General features: G+C 46.0%; 1 protein-coding gene across 2 annotated transcripts in view; it reads right to left on the bottom strand.

The window, feature by feature from the left end:
- LOC147726121 (endonuclease domain-containing 1 protein-like) overlaps positions 1–24,371 on the bottom strand; it is a 30,390-nt gene extending 6,019 nt beyond the window's left edge. For both annotated transcript variants that reach the window (XR_015309265.1, XM_086960226.1), the window contains exon 1: positions 24,197–24,371. The gene's annotated coding sequence lies outside the window, so the exon portion shown is untranslated. The remainder of the gene's footprint in view (positions 1–24,196) is intronic.
- Positions 24,372–26,444: the final 2,073 nt, after the last annotated feature.

Raw genomic sequence — 26,444 nt, 5'->3', positions numbered from 1 at the left:
GTGCTAACTTAAACCGTTCGTTTGTTACGTGGGTTTTTCATCTGTACCCACGGGTTCCATCTTAGATACGGCATCCATTTTGTCTCTTGCCCTCAAGTAGCCAGCGAACGGACGTTGTCCGCTTCGCGACCCTGGGATTCCCAAGATATTTGCGGAAGACACATGTCCTTTGTAAGTGTCTTTATGATGAGGGGGATGATACTGTAAGGCAGATGGCCCCGCTCGAGGCTCATCTCGCCGTGCCGGTTTATTGTCTCAGCCGTGCATCTCATTAGGCACGTCCCTTTGATGCCTGTAGCTCGTGTTTCCCGATACCTCCCCTTTTACACCCTTTCCAATCTCCCCACTGTTTCCATCTTCCTCCACACCTGTTCTTGTTCCTTCTTCGATCTGTTTTACTGCTGATTGGAATGTACTAATGGTGGGAAGATGGGTTTTTACAGTTGGGAACCGCCAAATGTTTCCGCACTTATGTTCCGGACCTTGTATGTATCAAAGTGACCAAAGCGACCCCTCTCGGGATAATTGTGGGAACTGGGTCGTAAACCTTTGTGTACCGTGTAAACCTATGGGAGAATCGTGTATAAAAGGAGCGATCCACAGAACCAATTTGACGCAGTCTCCCCGAACTACACTCGTTGTACTTCCTGTGACTTCTGTGTTTCCCTGCAGCAAATAAACCTTGAATCTTTGACGCCGAAGGAAGTGTCCCGTGTCTCTGTCATTCGTACGCCGGAGCAGGTTACCCACGAAGGTTTCAGGTGTTGTCCCCTGGCACCGCTGGGTCTTAAAGAACCCAGTCCTTCAGTTGGCGCCCAACGTAGGGCTGCATCAGTGGTACCGGTCCAAGCCCGACGATCGTGAGGAACTTCGTGTGAAATCTCCGAGGGAAGGTGCACTCCGCTTCATCGATCCTGTTGTCGAAACAAGTGGCCCGAAGACTTTTCCCGCGAAGATTCCCGCCTCCTGACGGCTGCGACGGACTGCTGCCCTGACTGTAGACCTGTTTTGGCGCCTGGCGTAGACCTTGGTAGAGCGAGACGACTGACGGGCCTTCCTGGTGACGCCATCGATCTTTGAGTTAAGTATTTGTGGGTCGCTCCCAGAGTTCTTGGTTGTGGTTGCTTAGTGGTTGCATGGTTCCATTGCATTTGTAGTTCTTGGTACTTTGTTGTGATATTTGACGTCTGCAGTCGCCAAAAACCGAGGGTTTTTGCTCTTTGCAGGGACTTGGTAAATCCCGTAACCCTTGACGTTTGTGAAACTCGGCTAGTGTGCAAGATGCCTGGTCGCAGTACTTTGGTTAGTTGTTTTAGACGTTGTGGTGCGGATTCCCGACTGGAGGACTCGTGTCCGATACCTCCGGTTGGAACTCCGACTTATGAACTGTACAGCAAACACAGGCTAGGCCCGATTACCTTTAATGATTATTGGATTCGCTATACTAAGAAGGACGGTGTCCTTAGTTGGCCACCTCATGGTAACTTTGAGACCCCGATCTTAGATAATCTTGAGGCTAAATTGTTCGAGAGAAAGTCAAGGCCGGCCATGTTTGATGCCTTTCGGTTGTGGCGTAAAGAAGCCCGACAGAAAGAGATCAGACAGACTAAACGAAATCAGAGAGATGGTGTTGCTGCCATTGTGAAGAAAGCAGAGCAGTTCCAGCGTGACAAGGAGGTTAAGGAAAAGGAAGTGTTTGATAGGCTACAGCGTATGACTATAGATAAATGCTATCCTGCTTTGCCTACGGAGTCGGAAAAGAAGGAAGACATAGTTGAGGATCCTTTAATGTCCTATCTTATGAAGTCGCCACCTCCGTATGTACAGGGTGCCGCAGTTCCTGTGGCCCCCCGTACCTGTTCTTCCACCTATTCTTCCTCCGCTTGTTCCTCAACCTGCACCCGTTCTTCCGACTGTTCCTGCTCCTTTGCCTGTTGCTATCCCTACTGCTCCTCCGCTTCCACATACTCCTGCTCCCGCTACTGCTCCTGCTCTGTTAACTCCTGTTGTTGCTTCTGTCTCTACTCCTTCGCTTGTTAGTCCTGTGTGTTATACTTCTCCTTCTACTCGTAGTCGTACTTCTCCTCTTGCGGCTAGCTTCTTTCATTCTCTCGGACCTGTTCTTGGATCCGCTGGTTCAGATGGTCCTCAGAGACGTAGTCAGCTTCCCGGTAACAGGGAACGTGCTTCGCTATATAATATGGCGATGGGTTGGATGACGCATCCTCTTAGAAATCCACCACGTACTGTACTTGATACGTTTTGCCAATTCAATGAACCGACACAAAGATACGTGTTCGAAGAAATGTGTAAGGTCCTTCGTGATCAGATATCGGCTGATGCACCTGACGAGGTGCTGACCGCTTTGTCTGATCTACAGCTTCAGTTCTCGACTGGACTGATAGTGGATACCAACGTTCGACGTGCTGTCGAGCGGTTGCTATCTTTTCGTCCCACTCCTATACCTCAAGCCCTGTTTGTTGAGGATGTTGAAAGACAGTCAGATGAGTCTGGCCAGTTTCCTATGCGTGAAGTTCCACCAGTGTGGATGCCAGGCGATCCTAATGCTAATCCCATTATTCTACCATATTTCCAGAGAGTATGGATACATCTCCCATGGAAACGATCAGAAGTGTTACAGGTGAAGCAATCCTTGCCTGACCCTCGCAAAAATCCTGCAGGGTATTATAAAGAATTATCGCAGCTCGTAGACGCTACGGTAATGAATCTTGCCGATATTGACATGCTCTTTGGTAATGTTGTACCGCAACCGGTGTGGGCTAAGATTCGTCAGGAAAATCATCCGAATGAATTAGGTGGTTATTGGGCTGCCATTATAGCGGCGGATGGTCGACAAACTGGTGGTGCTAAACCCGAGCAGTTGATTGCTGCTCTTCCTCAAAGAATAATCACGCTAATGAAAACCCTTATGCCAGCTATGAGGGTGAATTGGGACAAATTGTCAGCTTGCAGACAGAAAAAGGACGAGAGTGTCTCTGATTTCTTCACGAGATTTGAGGAGGCATTCATTGACCACAGTGGTCAGGATATGAGCACTGAGGGTGGTCAACGGTTGTTTGTGGACAAATTTGTCTCTAACTTATTGCCCGATTTGAGCAATAAATTGAAAAACTCAGAAAGTGCGTGGGCCGTTTCTACCTCAGCTCAGATACTAGCCACAGCACAATATTACGAGAATAAAGAGAAAGAAGAGAACGACCGTGCTGATAAAAAGACGAAAGAACTTAAAACTAAAGTGTTGTTACAGCAGGCCTATCCCCCGCGTTCGAATCAGAATGCTTCGCAACAAAATAGATCGCAACCACAATCGAATCGATCACAATCCCGAAATGACTCCTCTTCCCAAAGATCTTCGTTGGGGTACAATCAATGTGCCTATTGTAGACAGGAGGGTCATTTAAAATTCAATTGTCCTGCTCTAAACGATCGTAATAGCGGTAATTCATCGAGAGGAGGTCGTGGTGGTTCACAGCAGACATCACGCGGTAGGGGTCGTTATGCTCAGAATGACCGTTCAGATAACTCATCAAATTCCGATAATTGTTTTGATCAACGTGGATCATCGCAAGGACGATCTGCGCAGTACAATGTAGACGATTATTACGTCGATCAGGGAACTGACGACAGTAATTACTAGGACAGCCATAGACAAGGAGAGGGAGTGGTATCAGTTCCGGTTGATCAGAGAGGGCCTTACGTCGCAGTTGCTACATCGGGCGTCGTTGAGCCTTTTCTGTTGGACACTGGTGCAGCGAAAAGTTCTATTTTGCATTCGAAACTCCCTGGCGCACCTTTGTCTGGCTTAACAAATGTTTCCGTTGGATTCTCTGGCGCCCCCGTTAGCAATCCAGTTTCACGCCCTTTGCCCCTTACAATTGGGCCTCGTGAGCTGCAAGCTCCGTTGATTTTGACTACGGGTTGTGGTGAAAATCTTTTGGGCCTGGATTTGCTTAAACGTTTGTATGCAACTCTGTATTGTTCTCCTGCGGGTGTAAAGCTTACTTTAGGAGAGAGGGTTGTCTCTCCCATGTACTTGTCTCTCGATAAGCTTCCACCGGAATTGAGTTCTCTTCCTGCATCTTTGTGGGCAACAGGTCCCAATGACGTGGGCCTGCTTGACATCTCCCCTTATGTTGTTCAGTTGAAATCTAATGTGCGGTAGCCACGTATTCCCCAGTATCGTATCTCTCTTGATGGTGAACGAGCATTGTTAGCGATCATCTATGATTTGATCGAGAAAGACGTAATAGAAGAAACACGGGGAAACGTGTGCAACAGCCCTGTACTGCCCATTCTAAAACGTACTGATCCTTCGAAACCACCTGTTTATCGTTTTGTTATCGATTTACGGGAGGTGAATAAAATTGTGATTCCTCAGTTCCCTGTGGTGCCTGACATTACGGCGCTACTGACTCTGATTCCAGCTTCTGCATCTTGGTTTTCGGTGATTGATTTGAAGAATGCGTTCTTCAGCATTCCCATTGCAGAAGAGAGCAGAGACCTTTTCGGTTTCTCTCTTGGTGGACGCAGCTTCCGGTTCAAACGCGCTCCTCAGGGCTACTGTGAGAGTCCATCGATTTACAGTCAAGCCTTGAAGGGTCAACTGGATGCGTTTTCATTGTCGCCTGGTGCGGCCTTAATCCAATACGTTGATGACTTATTGGTAGCTGCAGATACTCAGGACATTTGCAAAATTGCTACGGTGTCGTTGCTGCAACATCTCTGCGATTTACATCACAAGGTGTCACCTTCTAAACTCCAATATTGTTGTCAAGAAGTAACCTATCTAGGTCACTCATTGTCAAAGAAGGGAAGGCGGTTGACCCCAGAGAGAATTGCAGCAATTGCGCGAATGGCTGTGCCAACAACCCAAAGAGATGTGCGTGCCTTTCTAGGTATCACATCGTACTGCAGGCAATGGATTCCAAATTTTTCATTGCTAGCGAAACCATTGGTAGCTCTCACGTGCAAGGATGTTTCAACTCCTTTACCATGGACGGAAGAATGTCAGAAAAGTTTTTCTGAATTACGTGATTCACTGTGTTCGGCCCCTGTGTTAGGTACTCCTGACTACAGTAAGCCGTTTACATTATATGTTCACGAGAGGGAAGGTTGTGCTTAACCCAACCTTTTGGTGGTAAGCAACGTCCATGTGCATATTTTTCCTCGACCTTGGACCCGGTAGCTAGAGCATTGCCGAGTTGTTTGAGAGCAACAGCGGCAGCTGCAGTGTCCATCCGACAATCAGCAGGACTGGTCATGGATAATATGCTTACGGTGATGGTTCCGCATGCAGTCGACACTCTTTTAAATCGTACGAAAACTCAGCACTTGACGAGTGCAAGGTTGTCTGGGTACGAGTTGACGCTGTTGGCAAGCCACATTCAGATAAAACGTTGCAATGTTCTGAATCCGGCGACTTTGTTACCAATTAGTTCAGAGTCAGATGAAATAACAGAACACGACTGTTATTTGAGGACAGAAGAGGAAACAAAAGGTCGAGTGGACCTTAAAAACACTCCTTTGGAAGATCCAGATGGAACGCTGTATGTGGATGGTTCATGTTTTAAATTACCGAATGGCGATGTGACTACTGCATATGCTGTTGTAACGTTGAATACTGTTGTTGAGGCCGCAAGATTAAATCAGAATTCTGCCCAAGCTGCAGAGCTGATCGCTCTAACTAGAGCGTGTGTGTTAGCGAAAGGGAAACGTGTGAATGTGTTTACAGACAGCCAATATGCTTTTGGCGTCGCCCATAGCTTTGGACGGTTGTGGAGAGAGAGAGGTTTTCTGACATCGCATGGTACGAAGATTCAGCATGGTCAGCTTGTGAATGATCTTTTGGATGCACTTACGTTGCCTAAGCAGGTAGCGATTGTTAAATGTAGTGCGCATCGCAAGGTGACGGATGATGTTGGTCGTGGTAATGCGTTTGCGGATGAGACTGCTAAGGAGACTGCCCGGAACCTTAGCACTCGAATGTATGTGACGAGTTCGGTTAGGTGGCCTACAGAATCGAGTATGTGTGAGGACACTATCGAGAGTGTGAAAGCAATTCAGAATGAGGCCACCGAGACTGAAAAGACAAAGTGGAAAGAAAGTACGGGAAAGTTGGATGTGAATGGTTGTTGGGTTGATTTGTCGGAACATAAGAGATGGATGTTACCGGATGCATATGTGCTAGCTGTTGTGACAATGGCACATGGGTTAGCACATATTAGCGCGAAAGGTATTTGTAAGTTGTTGTCTCCTGTGTGGAAGAATGATGGTATCACGAAATGTGCTGAACGATTGGTTAAGAACTGTATGGTATGTATGTTGTACAATCCTGGTAAGGGAACCCCAACTCCTCCTGGTAGTTTTGCTCCCCCTTCATGTCCCTTTGAGGTGATCCAACTAGACTTCATCCATATGGAGAGATGCAATAACTTGAAGTATGTTTTAGTTGTGGTTTGCGCATTCTCCCGGTGGATCGAAGCCTACCCTCTTAAGGACAACACTGCTTTGTCAACTGCAAAAATCCTACTGAAGGAATACTTTCCTCGGTATGGAATGCCTCGGATTGTATGGTCGGATAACGGAAGTGAGTTTGTGGGGAGTGTGATGAAGAGTGTGTGTAAGGGCCTTGGAATTAATCAAAAATTCCACAGCGCCAATCATCCCCAGTCAGCTGGTTTGGTTGAAGGGTACAATGGCACCCTTAAACTGAAGCTAGCGAAGATTCAGGCTACGACTGGTCTCTCGTGGCCTGACGCTTTACACTTAGCATTACTGTCAACAAGGGCAACCGTACACTCCCGAGTAGGGCTCAGTCCCTATGAAATAGTGTTCGGTCGTCCTGCAAATGTTTGGGGGGTCCCTAGGCCGGGTGTGTTCTGTGATCTTGAGTACCCAATGTTGATTGATTATCTTCATGACTTGACTGCTAAACTGAGGTTAATTCACCAACAGGTTTACGAAGCATTGCCGACGCAGACGGAGGGTCCAGGCCACCAGCTCCAGCCCGGAGACTGGGTGGTGACGCGCAATTTTACGCGCAAAAGAATTTGGAGCCCAGATTCACTGGACCCTACCAGGTCCTCCTTGCCACGAGAACTGCTGTTCGTCTAGAGGGTCGGAAAAACTGGGTGCATGCCACCCATACAAAAAAAGTCCCTATTCCGTTGCCGGCAGACTCGTGGGTGAGGAGAGGCATTGCATCAACTGAAACCGAAGGATTGCCGGCGTTTGTACCTTTCAGCGACGCACAACCTGTCGGAGAATCCTCAGTGCAGCAGAAAGATACTGTTGAACATTTGTCATCAAAAGACTCAAGACCAGAACTTTCAACTGATCAACAGAACGCTGTCTCTTCAACGGATCCTTTGTTTGACGAACAGACACGTCCTGGGAAAACTCGATACTTTTTGCGATCCAGCACTAAAGACTAATAAAAGATCCTGTTTTGTCCCTTGACAATTGCATTATCCCGTTTTCCACGATCAGTTTGAACACTCGTATCATTGTAATTATTCTTGTATATATACATTGAGTTTCGTTCCTCATATTTTTGCTTCCACAGCTGAGAGACATTTTGCATACACATAATTGTGAATAAAGGCCGTAGGGCCGCGCGTGTACTTCCTTCTGGTTAGTAGGTCTTGACACTAGGTTAAAGGCCGTCGGTTCCTGGGAACTCCTAGGGATTGACTACTGCTACACAGAACGAAGTGCGTCAAGAAACGTTGCGGACGGTCGTAGGGGATGGCATTTTCGAAGCTGATGGACTTGGAAGAAGCTCAGGCGCAAAGGTTCAAGTTGCAACAACTTAGTCGCACCAAATGTTTTTTGTTTCAAATTTTCGTATTGCTTTTGACTGTTTCTGCATTATTGGCGGGTGGGGTGTATTACATGATGTCTCGTTTCTTATCTCCTGCCATACCTACTCCTACTCCTGACCCTAAACTTACCACCGTTGCATCTCCCCATTCTTTTCACATCTTACCCGAACACGAGCAGGCTAGACGTGCAGAATTCCGCAACAATTCCTTTATTCAGCTCCTTCACCAGCACCAGTTAGTGGTTAACACTACTAATTGTTGGGTGTGTGGGTTGATGCCACATACCACGGATAAGGGAATTCCATATCTGGTGTTACTGTATAGTTCCCAAGGGTCCGCTCGAGCATTTCAAACAATGTTTCGAAGCGCACTAGATTCTCACCCCAATCGAGAGCCACGTTCTCCCTACCTTGGCCCTGGCTCGTACTATAAGCCTTTGTCTATAGCGATAGAAGACTTAGATAGAGATATCTATGAGCCGTCGCTCATTCCAGTGGAAGAGGTACAAGCCTATAGGGTCCTGAGTAAGGTTGAGTATAGTGCGCTCACGAGTGATAAACAGCTTAAAAGCTCGCCTCCGATATGGGTCGTACCCCACATTGGTAATTTTTGTCTAATGGGTCGTGGCCGAAGATCGAAAGCCCGACTTGGAGAGAGTGCTTGCACTGAAAATTACATGCTGCTGATGATCTCGTCCCCTGTGTTTCTGGCTGCCAAGGGTACCTACTTTGTCTGTCATGATCGTGCGTATGCATGGTTGCCCTCTGACTTCATGGGCTCATGTTTTATCGCAAACTTGTTGCCTCCGACGTTCACTGTAGATGCAGATTATCACAAGACTAGAGTTGTGAGAGGGGTTATTAGCGAAGAGGATACTGCCGGTCAAGAGGTAGGAGACTTTTTCAAGGGTTTCCTCCCGTTTTGGGGACCTATGGTTAATAGTAGGAACCTGAGACAGTTGACTCGAGTGGTAGAATCGACAGCTAATATTACTGCCAGTGCCCTTGGTAATATCACCACAGAACTTCAGGCGGATAGACTTATGATGTTACAAAACCGTATGGTTTTAGACGTGATCTTAGCAGATCGAGGTGGGGTATGTAAGGTGATCCATTCGAGCTGCTGTATTTTCATTCCGGATAACGCTCCGACTGTCTATCAAGCCATCTCGAAGTTGCATAAAATCTCTGAATCCATACACGTGGATGTAGGGGATTGGACGCTACTTGGGTGGTTTTGGGGCCTGATGTCGACTTGGGGTTGGAAGATTCTGTTGATCATCGGAGTCGTTGTGGCGTTCCTGTTCACGTGTTGCCTTTGTGTGCAGTGCGGTCCTGCCTTATGTGGCCTCTGTGCTACAACGTGTATGAGACAGCCGCCTGTTACCAATGGAACTCGGTTGGACAGAGCTATGCTACAGCAACATCTAGATGGTCTGATGAATATCGAGTATGATTCCGACTAGTGCTTGCCTACATGAGGGCAAAAGGAGCGTCTGAGGTTCCGCGACAATTGTAAGTGGTGTTTTCGACTCGCACGAATATGGTCGAGTCTGGTATCTACGAACCGCAAATGACGAGTTTAGTAAGTGTGCGCAGTTTCGCTGTGCTAACTTAAACCGTTCGTTTGTTACGTGGGTTTTTCATCTGTACCCACGGGTTCCATCTTAGATACGGCATCCATTTTGTCTCTTGCCCTCAAGTAGCCAGCGAACGGACGTTGTCCGCTTCGCGACCCTGGGATTCCCAAGATATTTGCGGAAGACACATGTCCTTTGTAAGTGTCTTTATGATGAGGGGGATGATACTGTAAGGCAGATGGCCCCGCTCGAGGCTCATCTCGCCGTGCCGGTTTATTGTCTCAGCCGTGCATCTCATTAGGCACGTCCCTTTGATGCCTGTAGCTCGTGTTTCCCGATACCTCCCCTTTTACACCCTTTCCAATCTCCTCACTGTTTCCATCTTCCTCCACACCTGTTCTTGTTCCTTCTTCGATCTGTTTTACTGCTGATTGGAATGTACTAATGGTGGGAAGATGGGTTTTTACAGTTGGGAACCGCCAAATGTTTCCGCACTTATGTTCCGGACCTTGTATGTATCAAAGTGACCAAAGCGACCCCTCTCGGGGATAATTGTGGGAACTGGGTCGTAAACCTTTGTGTACCGTGTAAACCTATGGGAGAATCGTGTATAAAAGGAGCGATCCACAGAACCAATTTGAAGCAGTCTCCCCGAACTACACTCGTTGTACTTCCTGTGACTTCTGTGTTTCCCTGCAGCAAATAAACCTTGAATCTTTGACGCCGAAGGAAGTGTCCCGTGTCTCTGTCATTCGTACGCCGGAGCAGGTTACCCACGAAGGTTTCAGGTGTTGTGCCCTGGCACCGCTGGGTCTTAAAGAACCCAGTCCTTCACTCCCAAAAGAGCGAAGAAATATCAATTAAAGAACCATTGGTATTTCCGATAGCCCCTCTCGTTCCTAGCATTGCAAAGACATTTTGACATTGTCTCTGAGACCCCAGCTACTGACTAAACATTAAACAAGTGAAAACGTATTTTCTTAGGGCGAAAGGGAGAGACTCATATTTCTAAACATGAAAGAGATATCTGCATGGCTGCATTTTAACGCCACCATACCTCTGGGCAGAATATCCACTACCTGTTGAGGGGTGTGTGGAAGGGTAGAGAAGGAGCAGGCCTAGATGAACACTCCCCAGGTTCATCGGGCCTTACCCCGGACCTGGTGGGAGCGCAGGGGAGGCCAGTGGAGCAGTGGCCGGTTTGGGCTAGGGCCTGGGGGCAACCCAAACTGCTGTTTGTTGTGAGGGAGCCCACTGCCTTTTGGCCTGCGTGGCCCCTTGCTGCATCGGGCAGGCTGGGGCTGATCCGTGGGTCCCTGCTGGGGCAGGTGTTCTGCCCTTGCTCGTATCCGCGTGTCCTGGGGAGTGACAGGCCCTGGACGTGCACCTTAACTTAGTAGTTGGCGCCAGAATTGTTGGCGCCAGAATTGTGGGCCCTACATGGCTGCTGGAGTGGGGCCCTGTACTCTGCTATGCCGCTATCTCTGGATGGTCTTCCCTCTGCTACCCCCTTGTGGCATATCACTGGCTCTGCAGCACGGTGGCGGGCCCAGCTATGATTGTCATATCAATGGCTAACTAACCCTAAACTGAGCTGTGTGGCCTTAGCAGATCCAATAATCAATATGGCAGGATATCTTGAATTGTGGAGCTTGGGTCCACAAAAAAGACATCATCTGTCCGGGTTGCTCCACTAAACAAAATGCTTTCTGCTTTCCTGAACTCTGGGTATGATGCCATACACTTCAGTAGTGTGTGTGTTTCCAACCCCCTTTACTGAAGTAACCTGCAAATGGGGTGACTGGTGGAGGCACATGGTGACTGGCCTGCCACCTTCTGCACCATGCCTGGATCCTGTAGCTGTGGTCTTTAGCATCGGCACGTATAATTGGCCCAGTAGTGATATACACCTATATTCTACTGTGTAGCAGAAGACCAAGGGGAATACTGCTGAGAGCAGTCTGTGGCTTGCACCACTTATTGACCCCCTGCCCTGCGGTGTGAACCTTTTTACTGCTCTCTCATGACTCCTGATACATAACCAGTAAGGTACTGCCCTGCTCTAGGGAGGGGGGGTAGGGGTGCTGCAACAGACAAAGGGTTTTGTAACTCCCACAGACACTCCAACTATAGGTAAAACTGATTCCAAGCAACCCAGCTAATTTTCGATTTCCCACAAAGATGTAGCATTTAAAACTGAAGAGACTGGCGGTGAGACGGTGCGTGTTGGAAATCTCTTCATTGACTTTAAAACTCATGGCTTACTGCTCCAGATGAGCGCTAGCCTCCAACACATAGATTCTAAAATTGATCATTTGACCGGCTATCTTGATAGGCTGGAGGCTCTCCTTAATGAGCAGGAGACACGAACAACTGATGCAGAGCAGCACCTTTCCTCATTGCAGGCGGATCAGGTGACCTAAAAATCTAACAATCAAAAACGTTGAACAACTGATGCAGAGCAGCACCTTTCCTCATTGCAGGCGGATCAGGTGACCTAAAAATCTAACAATCAAAAACGTTGCGCTGAGTTACTAATTGTAGCTGCAAAGAAAGAGGATTTGAAGGCCTGCTCTAGACTGAATAACTTGCGCTTGGTGGGTATCCCTGAATTTACCAACACCGGGAAGATGGAATTGTTATGTGAACTGTTTGGTGCCGACTCCTTCTCCAAATGGTTCATTGTGGAGCAAGCACATCGCTCTCTGGGACAGTGTCCTATGCCTGGTGCACCTTTGAGCTGTTCTGTAGTACCTATGAATCCATGTAGGATCTGAGCATTTAGACAACATAAAATAAGGGATTGGTATCCAGACTGATTCCAGACACCTCCACAGTATATGTTTGTCTGTAGACCAGCTATCTCATTGTACAAATGTGAGACCCTCTTACCAAGGAGTGAATAGTTCCTGGCAACTATTGAACACGACAACCCTGCCCCTCAGGGATCATGGAAAGAGTACAGTGCTTTTCTCTCAGTCACTTGTGCTCACTCTGTCTCAAGGAGAGATATACAGAATAAACGGTGGGGATGTTTTCAAGAAGAATTTTTTTAACTAGCGTAATTCTAGTAAAAAAGATGTGTGCTGCAACAATCACTAGACAAACACATGTATATGGTATGAGCATCAACAGAGTAAAGAAAAGGTAAAATTCTACCATAGTACTAAAGCAATGAATATATGCAGGCATATAGATACATAACAATGAAATATGTTTTCCTACTATGCAAACCCTAACTAGATGTTCCTAAGTGTGCCTAGCATGTATGTATGTGTATAGGCAAGAATCCCGGTAGGATAGAGCCAACCCGATTACTTGATGTGGGAGAGTGAATGCCCCCGTCTTGGTCTTGAAATGGACACCCCTCATGGGATACCAGACCACTGCGTACTGGAGTGACTGCATGCATGGACCTCAGCGTCTCTCGTCATCGTGTCAGCATAGAAGCGTTTTCTCATCTGGTTTACCCAGCGAAGATGTGGTGCTTATATACTCAAAAGGTACCCTCAGGCTCTCCACCTAGAAGTGTGCTAGGGGCATGTTGGCCAATTATGACGATATTGGTGACCCTTATGCATAGTTATTTTGAAGAAGAGGGTAGTCCTGCTGTTATACTGAGAATCCTCATGCATAATAAACGAGGCTAGATTTTGGAGAAAATCGCACAACATTTATCAGCACCTAATGAGGTAAAAGGTCAGCGTCTGACCCATTATATAGAACAATGGAAGGACAAATGTAGGTAAAGGGTCTTATAACTACCTAGGCCTATATTGGGGTATAATGGGGTTCATAACATCCACTCCTCATTCGACTGGACGACAGTACTAAATGCTCAAATATTCCGGTGTAAAAGGATAAAAACATTTCTAAAATATGAGTTAAAAAACATCTAAAAACATGGTATGTGTTAAAAAATGATGTAGCTGTAAAAAAGCTCTATAAGTAAAAAAAATCAATATAGTGTTAAACCAACTGGGAAACCTGAAAGCCATAGTCCCAGTGATAGAAGAAGAGGAAAAATGAAATAAAAAATAAATAAATAATGTTTTCGAATTCCAGGTTTAGTTGTTTTCGAAAAAAAATGCTGTATTGTTACCAGCATACACTGAGCCAAATGTTCATGTGTCCTGTGTGGGAGATACAATATTACTGTTGCTTGCCATCGCAGACGACGGTCCCTGTAACACCTCTTGGATCAGGTCAATGGAGCAAAGGTGATGTTTTCCGGTTCCCACAGCCTTTGCTGAGGGATTATTTGATGCCTGTAAGCCTGGCACAGAGCCGATATCCATTCTAACAAGAGCTGAAGCATCCTGTGGAGGCTCTAGGAATGCCGACATCAGTATTGGAATACGCTGAGGACATTGCACAACTTGGGCCTTTTTTAACGGGTCCAGTAGTACATCCATTTTTTAAGTCAGATTTGCAGCTTTTAGAGACAAATCCCAGAATGATGTTGTTCCCCCTGGTCAAATGATCCAATAATTCACTGTCCATCAGATAAATATCATCTACATAGGACGATACCCCCTCATCAAAATTTTGAAGTACCTCTGAAACTCTTACTGAGAACAACCCGGGGCTATTCTTATACCCTTGGGGCAGTCTACAAAAATTGTGTTTAGAGCCTAGGGCTGAAAATGCTGTCTAATATCTGCTTTCAGGTGCTATATTTTGGCAAAAGAATCCCTTTGAGATATCTAGTGTTGTTTTGTATTTCTTCCGCAGAATGTTAGTCGTTAATGCGGCACTGTGTGCATTTTTAACTGCAATTGTTTTTGTGCAAGTGTTCAAATATCTGCAGTCTAAAACTACACAATATGAATTGTCTGCTTTCATTACGGTAAACAAGGGAGTATTCATGGAAGAGGTGCAATTTTCAATCACACCTTGATATTCAAGTTGAACTAAGATCTCCCTGACTTGTTTTTTTATGTCATATTTTATGGCTACTGTCTCTGTGGAGTTGGAGTCAAGTCAAGTCATAGGATTTGTATAGCGCACTACATACCCAGAGGGTTTCAGGCGCTTAGGATGGGGAGGAGGATTACTTGTCAAATATCCACGTTTTAAGTTGCTTTCTGAACGTTTTTACTGAGATTATATGGTGAGGTGACTCAGCATCCCACCCTACATGATGGCGGTATAATGCAGGAGATAGCTCTACCGCCCACTCCTATGCATATGAATGTTTAAGTGACTCTGGAACGATGACAGAGAAAGATGGTGAAATTACTGTTTCTCCCTTTGGCCAATCTTTTTCAGCTAAAAGAATATTGTATCCAAAAGTCTGGTTCTCCCAAAAGGGACCCTACACCTTCCTGGGTTTGTCCCCCTCCATATGGAGTGCTATTTCATATAACTGATGTGGGACACTTAACCTTAGTATCAGGTGTTTCCACTGTGATATGCTCCTTCAACGCCGCTGTCACCAGAAATTCCATCATGTTCTGGCGAGTTATTGTTACTTCTGCTGCGCTGTCTAGCATCATCAGAGCCCATTCCCCATTCAGAAGTTGAGTCCTCTCCAGCCTGGGCATTTTAGAGTCCTTTTCCCGCCGTTTTGAAAATGTAGCTATAAAAAAGCTCTATAAGTAAAAAAAATCAATATAGTGTTAAACCAACTGGGAAACCTGAAAGCCATAGTCCCAGTGATAGAAGAAGAGGAAAAATGAAATTAAAAAAAAATAATGTTTTCGAATTCCAGGTTTAGTTCTTTTCGAAAAAAAAGGCTGTATTGTTACCAGCATACACTGAGCCAAATGCTCATGTGTCCTGTGTGGGAGACACAATATTACTGTTGCTTGCCATCGCAGACGACGGTCCCTGTAACACCTCTTGGATCAGGTCAATAGAGCAAAGGTGATCTTCTCCGGTTCCTACAGCCTTTGCTGAGAGATTATTTGATGCCTGTAAGCCTGGCACAGAGCCGATATCCAATCTAACAAGAGCTGAAGCATCCTGTGGAGGCTCTAGGAATGCCGACATCAGTATTGGAATACGCTGAGGACATTGCACAACTTGGGCCTTTTTTAATGGGTCCAGTAATACATCCATTTTTTAAGTTAGATTTGCAGCTTTTAGAGACAAATCCCAGAATTATGTTGTTCCCCCTGGTCAAATGATCCAATAATTCATCGTCCATCAGATAAATAACATTTACATAGGACGATACCTCCTCATCAAAATTTTGAAGTAACTCTGAAACTCTTACTGAGAACAACCCGGGGCTATTCTTATACCCTTGGGGCAGTCTACAAAATTTGTGTTTAGAGCCTAGGGCTGAAAATGCTATCTAATATCTGCTTTCAGGTGCTATATTTTGGCAAAAGAATCCATTTGAGATATCTAGTGTTGTTTTGTATTTCTTCCGCACAATGTTAGTCATTAATGCGGCACTGTGTGCATTTTTAACTACAATTGTTTTTGTGCAAGTGTTCAAATATCTGCAGTCTAAAACTACACAATATGAATTGTCTGCTTTCATTACGGTAAACAAGGGAGTATTCATGGAAGAGGTGCAATTTTCAATCACACCTTGATATTCAAGTTGAACTAAGATCTCCCTGACTTGTTTTTTTATGTCATATTTTATGGCTACTGTCTCTGTGGAGTTGGAGTAGTTTTTACTGAGATTATATGGTGAGGTGACTCAGCATCCCACCCTACATGATGGCGGTATAATGCAGGAGATAGCTCTACCGCCCACTCCTATGCATATGAATGTTTAAGTGACTCTGGAACGATGACAGAGAAAGATGGTGAAATTACTGTTTCAGAACACACAAGAGAGCAGACCAGGTCTAGGGGGTGTGTACTAGCAGCGGTGACCGTGTGGCACCGTGGTGGATGCGTGAGAACATGATGTTGAAGACAAAGAGCTGTTGCAACTAAAGGCTAAGACAATTCCCATCAGACCACCCATGTGGTGGAGTTTACGTCATGTGGGACTTGCTAGTCTTACCTTCCCAAGTCCGACCATGTAGTGCCGGTGTGGGAATGAATATCAAAAGTATAATCATGATGTGCATCCTAAAGTGATGTGAAAAATGTGCAGTGCCCAAATAATAAACAGATGGATAAAATGAACTACCCTGACCTCAGAAAACGTTTCATAAAGAGGTCGGGTGTCAAGATTAAAAACACGCCCAGTAGCAGGACTACCTTATGGCGCTGTGCAGTATGGTCTGTAATGTGGTCGACATGTTTCAGTCGTTAGGGCAACTAACCCGGCTTTCTTCAGGACCTATTGATAAAGATTGGCTACTGCAACTGTCTACTAAATATTTGTGTGAAGAGAATGACAATCACAAGAATGTACTAGAAAAGTTACACTTATATCAGGAACTTGTATACTTAAGTGTCCACAGATGGGAAAGAGGTATATCTTCTTCCCAGCTTTGTGTGGGTGATGACCTCACCTCACCCGGCAACCGCTCGGGAGTATGAGGCCCCGCTCTATCCGTCGGTGCCCCGGGAGTAGAACGAGCGGAAGTGGAGGTTCTACTCCCGGGGCATTCTTGTGATTGTCATTCTCTTCACACAAATATTTAGTAGACAGTTGCAGTAGCCAATCTTTATCAATAGGTCCTGAAGAAAGCCGGGTTAGTTGCCCTAACGGCTGAAACATGTCGACCACATTACAGACCATACTGCACAGCGCCATAAGGTAGTCCTGCTACTGGGCGTGTTTTTAATCTTGACACCCGACCTCTTTATGAAACGTTTTCTGAGGTCAGGGTAGTTCATTTTATCCATCTGTTTATTATTTGGGCACAGCACATTTTTCACATCACTTTAGGATGCACATCATGATTATACTTTTGATATTCATTCCCACACCGGCACTACATGGTCGGACTTGGGAAGGTAAGACTAGCAAGTCCCACATGACGTAAACTCCACCACATGGGTGGTCTGATGGGAATTGTCTTAGCCTTTAGTTGCAACAGCTCTTTGTCTTCAACATCATGTTCTCACGCATCCACCACGGTGCCACACGGTCACCGCTGCTAGTACACACCCCCTAGACCTGGTCTGCTCTCTTGTGTGTTCTGTAACTTGCTGTAGGGGAGTGAGCAGACAGGTCATTAAACATTCCCCTTGACCCTCCACACACCCTTTTTGTTTCTCAGAAATTACTGTTTCTACATTTGGCCAATCTTTTTCAGCTAAAACAATATTGTATCCAAAAGTCTGGTTCTCCCAAAAGAGACCCTACACCGTCCTGGGTTTGTCCCCCTCCATATGGAGTGCTATTTCATATAACTGGTGTGGGACACTTAACCTTAGTATCAGGTGTTTCCACTGTGATAAGCTCCTTCAACGCCGCTGTCACTAAAAATTCCATCATGTTCTGGCGAGTTATTGTTACTTCTGCTGTGCTGTCTAACATCATCAGAGCCCATTCCCCGTTCAGAAGTTGAGTCCTCTCCAGCCTGGGCATTTTAGAGTCCTTTTCCCGCCGTTTTGAAAATGGACCTGGAAATTCCACGCAGCTCGTGCGTGTTATTTCCAAGGTCCATTCTCATTGGCCTTTGTGTGCGTGCCGTTTTTTAACAGAACAAGCAATAGGCCATAGGCGGTCGCGTAGCTCCGCCTATGGCCTATTGGTGTCTGTTACGCATACCAGAGGCCATATGTTTTAAATTATCGCGGATTGACAGCCGCGATATTTCAAAACATATGCTTGCAGTGGCGCGCGCGCGCACCACTCGCTGGCTTTTTTCTTTTTTTTGGGTGAGGATGGCTGCAGTACATTAAAAATAGATTTTTCCCATTAGCTTTTTTCAACACCAAATCAATGCTTGATGCAATTTGATTCCAGAAATAGTGCACAGTGTATTCGTATGCAAGTTTATCAAGAGTTATCTACCATTTAACGTGAACCAAATGAGGGCTAACGAGAGCCAGCAAATTACTGTATACTTTTTCTGTTTTGCTCCGGCCATATTTAAAATTAATGCATGTTTTGCGAGTGCCAGTATGTTTTTTTTTTAACTAAAGGCAGTGATTGAGACTTGGTATTTCATATCCCTTTCTCCCCAACCCTAACCACCCTGCCTCCTTTCTCCCCATTACACACACACACACACACACTCGGGCCATTAAATTAGACAACCCCAGAGAGCCTCGGTAGGCAAGTGCTTAGAGCATCCTACCTGCTCCTCGACCTCCCTTCCTGCTTTTCAGGCTGTCTAGTTATCAGCTAACAAAAGAACAACAGCTTTTCATCTCCGCAGCCCTGGATCATCGGATCCTCATGAAAGAGAAAACCAAGCTAGATTGCCTCCTTGGACTGCAGTAATGAGCTCTGCCTTTCAAACCAGGACCAGGTACAGGGGAGGAGGGTAAATCAATCCTGCACCGCTGGCCCGGGCAACGTGGAGGAGGAAAATGGCCCACATTTATAGAGCTTCCCCGTGCCTGTGATTTGCAAGTGATGCTGCTGTAATTCTAAAAAAACGCAAAAAACACAGTTGATGGACAGAATGTAGAACAATGTCATACATTCACCCCAGTACAAGGATCTGGGCCTAAATCCATCGTTTTTTTGCACTCCACACCACCCTGGGTTAGACACTGGCTATATGCAAATCAGCTCTGACCCTGTGCCCCATGGGAACAGTCCAGTCCGAACTACTAAGCCATGTCTTTCCCAGACCGGAATCAAGCATCCAAGGACCGGTTTCTGGCTATCAGCCTTCATTCAGCCTGGATAGCTTGACTCCAGTGGTGTGGAGAGCCTGGGATTCACGTCTGAGTGTACCCAGCACACTCAGGGTGAAAATTGCAAAAAACACAGTTGATGGACAGAATGTAGAACAATGTCATACATTCACCCCAGTACAAGGATATGGGCCTAAATCCATCGTTTTTTTGCACTCCACACCACCCTGGGTTAGACACTGGCTATATGCAAATCAGCTCTGACCCTGTGCCCCATGGGAACAGTCCAGTCCGAACTACCAAGCCATGCCTTTCCCAGACCGGAATCAAGCAGCCAAGGACCGGTTTCTGGCTATCAGCCTTAATTCAGCCTGGATAGCTTGACTCCAGTGGTGTGGAGAGCCTGGGACTCATGTCTGAGTATACCCAGCACACTCGGGGTGAAAATTGCAAAAAACACAGTTGTTGGACAGAATGTAGAACAATGTCATACATTCACCCCAGTACAAGGATATGGGCCTAAATCCATCGTTTTTTTGCACTCCACACCACCCTGGGTTAGACACTGGCTATATGCAAATCAGCTCTGGCCCTGTGCCCCATGGGAACAGTCCAGTCCGAACTACCAAGCCATGTCTTTCCCAGACCGGAATCAAGCATCCAAGGACCGGTTTCTGGCTATCAGCCTTCATTCAGCCTGGATAGCTTGACTCCAGTGGTGTGGAGAGCCTGGGACTCACGTCTCAGTATACCCAGCATTCTCGGGGTGAAAATTGCAAAATACACAGTCGATGGACAGAATGTTGAACAATGTCATACATTCACCCCAGTACAAGGATCTGGGCCTAAATCCATCGTTTTTTTTGCACTCCACACCACCCTGGGTTAGACACTGGCTATATGCAAATCAGCTCTGACCCTGTGCCCCATGGGAATAGTCCAGTCCGAACTACCAAGCCATGTCTTTCCCAGACCGGAATCAAGCATCCAAGGACCGGTTTCTGGCTATCAGCCTTCATTCAGCCTGGATAGCTTGACTCCAGTGGTGTGGAGAGCCTGGGACTCACGTCTGAGTATACCCAGCACACTCGGGGTGAAAATTACAAAAAAACACAGTTGATGGACAGAATGTAGAACAATGTCATACATTCACCCCAATACAAGGATCTGGGCCTAAATCCATAGTTTTTTTGCACTCCACACCACCCTGGGTAAGACACTGGCTATATGCAAATCAGCTCTGACCCTGTGCCCCATGGGAACAGTCCAGTCCGAACTACCAAGCCATGTCTTTCCCAGACCGGAATCAAGCATCCAAGGACCGGTTTCTGGCTATCAGCCTTCATTCAGCCTGGATAGCTTGACTCCAGTGGTGTGGAGAGCCTGGGACTCACGTCTGAGTATACCCAGCACACTCAGGGTGAAAATTGCAAAAAACACAGTTGATGGACAGAATGTAGAACAATGTCATACATTCACCCCAGTACAAGGATATGGGCCTAGATCCATTGTTTTTTTGCACTCCACACCACCCTGGGTCAGACACTGGCTATATGCAAATCAGCTCTGACCCTGTGCCCCATGGGAACAGTCCAGTCCGAACTACCAAGCCATGTCTTTCCTAGACCGGAATCAAGCATCCAAGGACCGGTTTCTGGCTATCAGCCTTCATTCAGCCTGGATAGCTTGACTCCAGTGGTGTGGAGAGCCTGGGACTCACGTCTGAGTATACCCAGCACACTCGGGGTGAAAATTGCAAAAAACACAGTTGATGGACAGAATGTAGAACAATGTCGTACATTCACCCCAGTACAAGGATCTGGGCCTAAATCCATCGTTTTTTTGCACTCCACACCACCCTGGGTTAGACACTGGCTATATGCAAATCAGCTCTGACCCTGTGCCCCATGGGAACAGTCCAGTCCGAACTACCAAGCCATGTCTTTCCCAGACCGGAATCAAGCATCCAAGGACCGGTTTCTGGCTATCAGCCTTCATTCAGCCTTGATAGCTTGACTCCAGTGGTGTGGAGAGCCTGGGACTCACGTCTGAGTATACCCAGCACACTTGGGGTGAAATTTGCAAAAAACACAGTTGATGGACAGAATGTAGAACAATGTCGTACATTCACCCCAGTACAAGGATCTGGGCCTAAATCCATCGTTTTTCTGCACTCCACACCACCCTGGGTTAGACACTGGCTATATGCAAATCAGCTCTGACCCTGTGCCCCATGGGAACAGTCCAGTCCGAACTACCAAGCCATGTCTTTCCCAGACCGGAATCAAGCATCCAAGGACCGGTTTCTGGCTATCAGCCTTCATTCAGCCTGGATAGCTTGCCTCCAGTGATGCACCACTTTCATCAGTAACCGCAATAAAAGAGGTCTTCCATTCATCGGCCAGACTTATACACACTGCAAGCAAATGTGATCACACCACACGATACATTACGACCTACAATTGCTCCCAATACCGGCCAGAATTGAAATTGAGATATATTGTTTAGTTCACAAGGCCATTTATAACAATACCAATACCTATAGAGGATCCCTCCTGACTTCACAACACTAGGCACAATGAGAGGAAGTGCTCGCCACACCTAGACTCTACTTAACCTGAAATGGGAAAGGAAAGATTTAATTTGTTAATATATATAACCCTCACACTCTCTATTAGTGTCATGCTTCATCACCAGGTTCTCCCTGACTAAAGGTCAGGGTGAGTTCAACTGTGTTTCAGGGAGCTCTTAGGAGAAAAAGGAGAGTAGGGGGTGTAAAAATCCCTCATCCACTCCAAGGTATCCCTTTATTAGGGGAGAAGATGGGGAAAGTTAAAAATAAAATATGGAAGGGGACTGTAGGATTTGATGGTCCAATGACCCTTATCAACCAACAAGTTTCAGCCCTACTCTGACAGGCCTAAAAAGGTCTTGAGCTTTCATCAGGGTGGATTCAGTTGTGAAACACTCCCCAAGTGACGCAAATATTTGCGTGGTTAGAAACTCCTGCCTAGCATGGAATTGTAAACGCATGCACCGGCAGGTAAAGACTTGCCGCTCTCACGTTCAACTGCCTCACTTCAAACTCTCTTCCCTCTAACCTTTGAATAGTGAAAAACACAGTTCAAGGCTGATCTTTTCCAACAATTTCTAAACTAGGGACGGTCTAAATTACTTAAACTCGGTATCTGGATCCCCGCATTGTTTCACTGTTAAACACCACAGCACCTATTCATTCATCACTATATAAATACCATGGCTCGATTCACAAAAGTAATCTGAGACCAAATCCTAACTTTACGACTTTCGGTAATCACAAAATGCATTAAGGATTACTAAAGTTGGGAATCCTACTTTTAGTACTCCTAAATGCCCATTGTGAATACTGAAAGTCATAAAGTTAGGATTTTGTCTCAGATGACTTTTGTGAATCGGGCCTCTGTCTGTGTATGGACGAATCCGCAATCAGTCATCAAGTGAAAAACTGTAAGTATTGGTTTGTGATTCAGAATTTCTGAATTCATTCTGAAAGTCTAACTTTATCCACCAATCGAGGCACCTACTGTAAGAAAATGTTTACTGAATAAGCCCTGCACTGATTGTTGCTACAGGTTGTTTAGAACTTGATAAATGCCCGCTGACGTCATGTCCCAATGGTTTGCTTCATCAAGTTCTTGGTTTTCCCATTGCTTTTCATGCTGGGAACTTTAGACCCACACTTATGATACGAAGGAGGCAGTGTCTGTCCCAGTGCTCCGAGCATCACTCTCACTGACAGGCTTCAGGAAGAAACTCGAGACCCGGCTCTATGACTTAAACCTCCGCCTAGCGCCTGGATACTCTCAGGTGATAAACTGCGCTGTACACGTGCTGTTTGATTGATTGACTATTAGCAAGAATGCCCTGACTCGATAAAGATGCCCAGCCTCATGAGGTGAGTCTGTCCACCCGGCAGAAATGTGCAACGATGCAAGAAAATGAAGATCACAGCTGGATAGGAAGATCCAAATAGGTAGTGACAGGGGTGCATGGAAACACAGGAACAGGGGACGCGGGTGAGTCTGATCACCAGGATAATGGTGGCCTGAATACCCCCACAACCACTGTGAGAGCTACACACACAATAAAACCCTTGGGACAGGATAACAGATCACCAGCCCAGCGGCAGCCATTAGAACACACGTAAGAGCTCTCAGCAATGCATCCACCCTCACACTAACTCACACAAGATCTCACTAACAGGTGTGTCCCACACAGCATAAGGTCTACTAAGACCCCAAGCAGACAGGCAAACCAACGCAATTAACACAGGCGAGGCCGGGCATCAAAGGACCCGCACACACACACACTGCAATCAGGGATACTTGTGCAGGGACAACCCCTGGAACACAGTACCCTCAGCTGCGTTTGCCTGGCAAGTCAAAATCCCCCTCCTCCCCTCCCCCCTCCCATCCCGCCCCCGCCCTCCTTGCCTCAGAAGACAACATTCGCTGCCGAACCACCATCTCTGTGTACAGAAAGCTGCACGCACCCTGGGTATATACTCTCAACTATTAAAGGGCCAATTCACTAAAGGACATGTGCTTTTAAGAAGCCTGGAGCATCGTACAATTCACCCAGCTAGTGTGGGCACTCATCTAATCACCTGCCAGCATCTTTCCTTTGCTCGTGTTCCCTTCAGATCAAATCCTGTCACTCTGCAACATTGCCTCTTTTGAGGGCACCTTTTCCATAGTGTGTGTTAATCCATTATCCACAATTGCATTGGCGGTGAAGAGTTGAAAGCATCATTCGAAATGGCGGCGCGCCATTAAATCCTAAAGTTTTACCACACCCACCCGAGGACTGTGATGAATTCACCATCAAGCACTAGTGAAAGGGTGAGAGAAATGGGTGCACTTTGGTGTTGAGATTTTCAAAACAAAAATGCTCTTGTTAGTTTTATCAGTGAGTGAGAAAGTGAGAAAGTGAGTTTAGGAGTGAGTGAGTGAGAAAGTGAGTGAGTGAGTGAGTGTTAAAAATAGATAGCACGCATCACAGGTCAAACATCACTAGGCACAAGTAATCTCGTTCTCGTAACACAGAGAGTGATACTCACCCACACCTGGTGCAGCCTCCGACCTCTTCTCAAGGGCACAAATTCACATTCAACCTTTGTCATGGCGCCGTCCGCGACACTTATACACCTCTAGTTCCTGTCGATTATGGGGTTTGATCAGTAACCCAGCCCTGCTTCTGCACAGGAAGGACGGACATAGAACACTTCTGTGACTGGAAGTGAAAAGAGAAGTTGTTGTTTTTTGCTTTCCTGGCAAAAGTGCTTGAAAAGACACTCCCCCCCCCCCCGTGCACACTCACCAAGTCCCAAACAAGATTCAAATCCGCGAATTAATATGAAGTAAGAAGGATGAATGTCATTTTCGTTTAAATATATAAATGTACTGGCACGTGCTCGCAGTTTTTAGGATTAACTCTTTGCATGCCGAATACTGATGCACAATGCACCGCATACAAATCTTGTCAAAAGAAACCGAGAACTATGGAATGATCGGCCCCCAAAAGGTCTCAAACAGCTATTGATGACAGAGAAGAACAATTTACAGCAACTTACCTTATGGGGTGACTGCAGATCTGGGGACAGAAGGTTTAACTAAATATTGGCTAGTTTGTCCATACCTTTGTGGGAAGCAAGGAGCTGGGTAAAGTGTGAGGTGTAAGGCGCAGAGCTGGGCTAATAGTGCCCCATCCAAAGCCCAACATCAGCCAAGACTCTTGCAGTTAAAAACTGCCCGAAGAGCACTCGCGTCAATATGTTGCATGGAATGCGATAATTGGCGACAAAGCTAAACGTACCAATAGCAAGACCTAAATGTGGTAAGCGTGTCTGGGGCCCGGTTTACTTACATTTTACCCTGGCACATCTGGGCTGCTCATACACTCTCCACAGGTCTGCTCTTTACAGGGTGGCTTTGTGCAGTGAGGTTGTGGGGATGAGGGACCATCCCACCCATGTTACCCGACCTCAAAAGAATAAAGTAGTGTTGAGTAACTAGCATTTGTATAAGTGCCACCTCCCCTCTAACACTGGCGGAGAACTTTGCCTCCTCTCGCTCAGACCTGAAAAGACACTACGCCTGTAGTGGAGAGGCAGGGGGTAAGAAGAGGGGCTTCGGGGTGTATGTCCCCACTCCACATGGTTCTCACACTGCCTGTTGGATCCCACTATCTGCTATTTAAGGCCTAGAACACCTACTTGAACAAAGCTAACGCTGAGAAGAGGCGGCCATGGTGGAGAGGGACAGAGGCAAACAGAAGGAGGAAGAGAAAAGGCAAAAGGCATTCAATAAAGTGACAGAGGAGCAAGAGAAAGGCAGCAAGACACCACAAACAGAGAGCAGGCAACAACCACAAAGAGGGGTAGTAGGACTCCGTGGAGGGCTCAGGTGCATCTCCAAATAGAAGGAACAGCTAAGGAGGCAATAAGAAACTGAATGTGCTGAGCTGGCATTCCCGTGCCACTGGCATGGACTGGTGTGAGGGCATGCAGATGAGAAGTGTGGGGTTTGGAGCTAAGAGCTGTGAGAGCTCGCTGCCTACAGGCGGAAGTGCTGCAAGGGGTTGTTGTTTCCTGCCTGCAACATCCTACGGTTAACCACACACTGGTGCACGTGGGCCTTTTCTTTATACCATTCCTTCCTCTTTGGCAGTGAAGGAATTTCTCCAGATGGAACCTGACACACAGCTTTACCGTGGAACTCTGTGTATGCTGATGGCACACAACTCAACCTCAAAATGTCATCATCAGTGGCTGCCACGTCCTAAAACCAGCTTCAGGTGAATTCAAAACTGGAAGTTCAGCATCTTCATAAAACTTACATTAAACTCGAATAAGACACCATTTTATGCAAGGCTAGCATTAAAAGTGCAGCCCTTTATTTGCCACTCCCTGCAGTACTTCAAAGCTTACGGATCACTGACACAATATTGAAAAAAATGATTGTGATACAAAAATATTGTGTCAAAAATATAGATAACAAAAATATCATGTACCCATACTCATAATGGTAGATACAAAAATATCCCACAAATATAGTTTCACACTATCATTAAAAAACATACAATAATATAGTTTTGCAAAATGTGTATAGGTTTAAATAGAAAATCCTAAACATTTTAATATTTAACATTAATATAATTTGAATGAAATACATTTAAATATTATTGAATACTATATATAAATATATACTTATATAACCACAGATGCACATATAGGTGCGTGTATGTTCATATATATATATATATTCACTGAAAAAACCATTGGTTATAGACCATATATAGTTAGGGAT

The sequence above is a fragment of the Lissotriton vulgaris genome, chromosome 3_1 (genome assembly GCF_964263255.1).
Source record: "Lissotriton vulgaris chromosome 3_1, aLisVul1.2, whole genome shotgun sequence".
In the NCBI taxonomy this organism is placed as follows: domain Eukaryota; kingdom Metazoa; phylum Chordata; class Amphibia; order Caudata; family Salamandridae; genus Lissotriton; species Lissotriton vulgaris.
The sequence above is the reverse complement of the archived record's forward strand: the minus strand, read 5'-3'. Positions and strand labels throughout refer to the sequence as shown.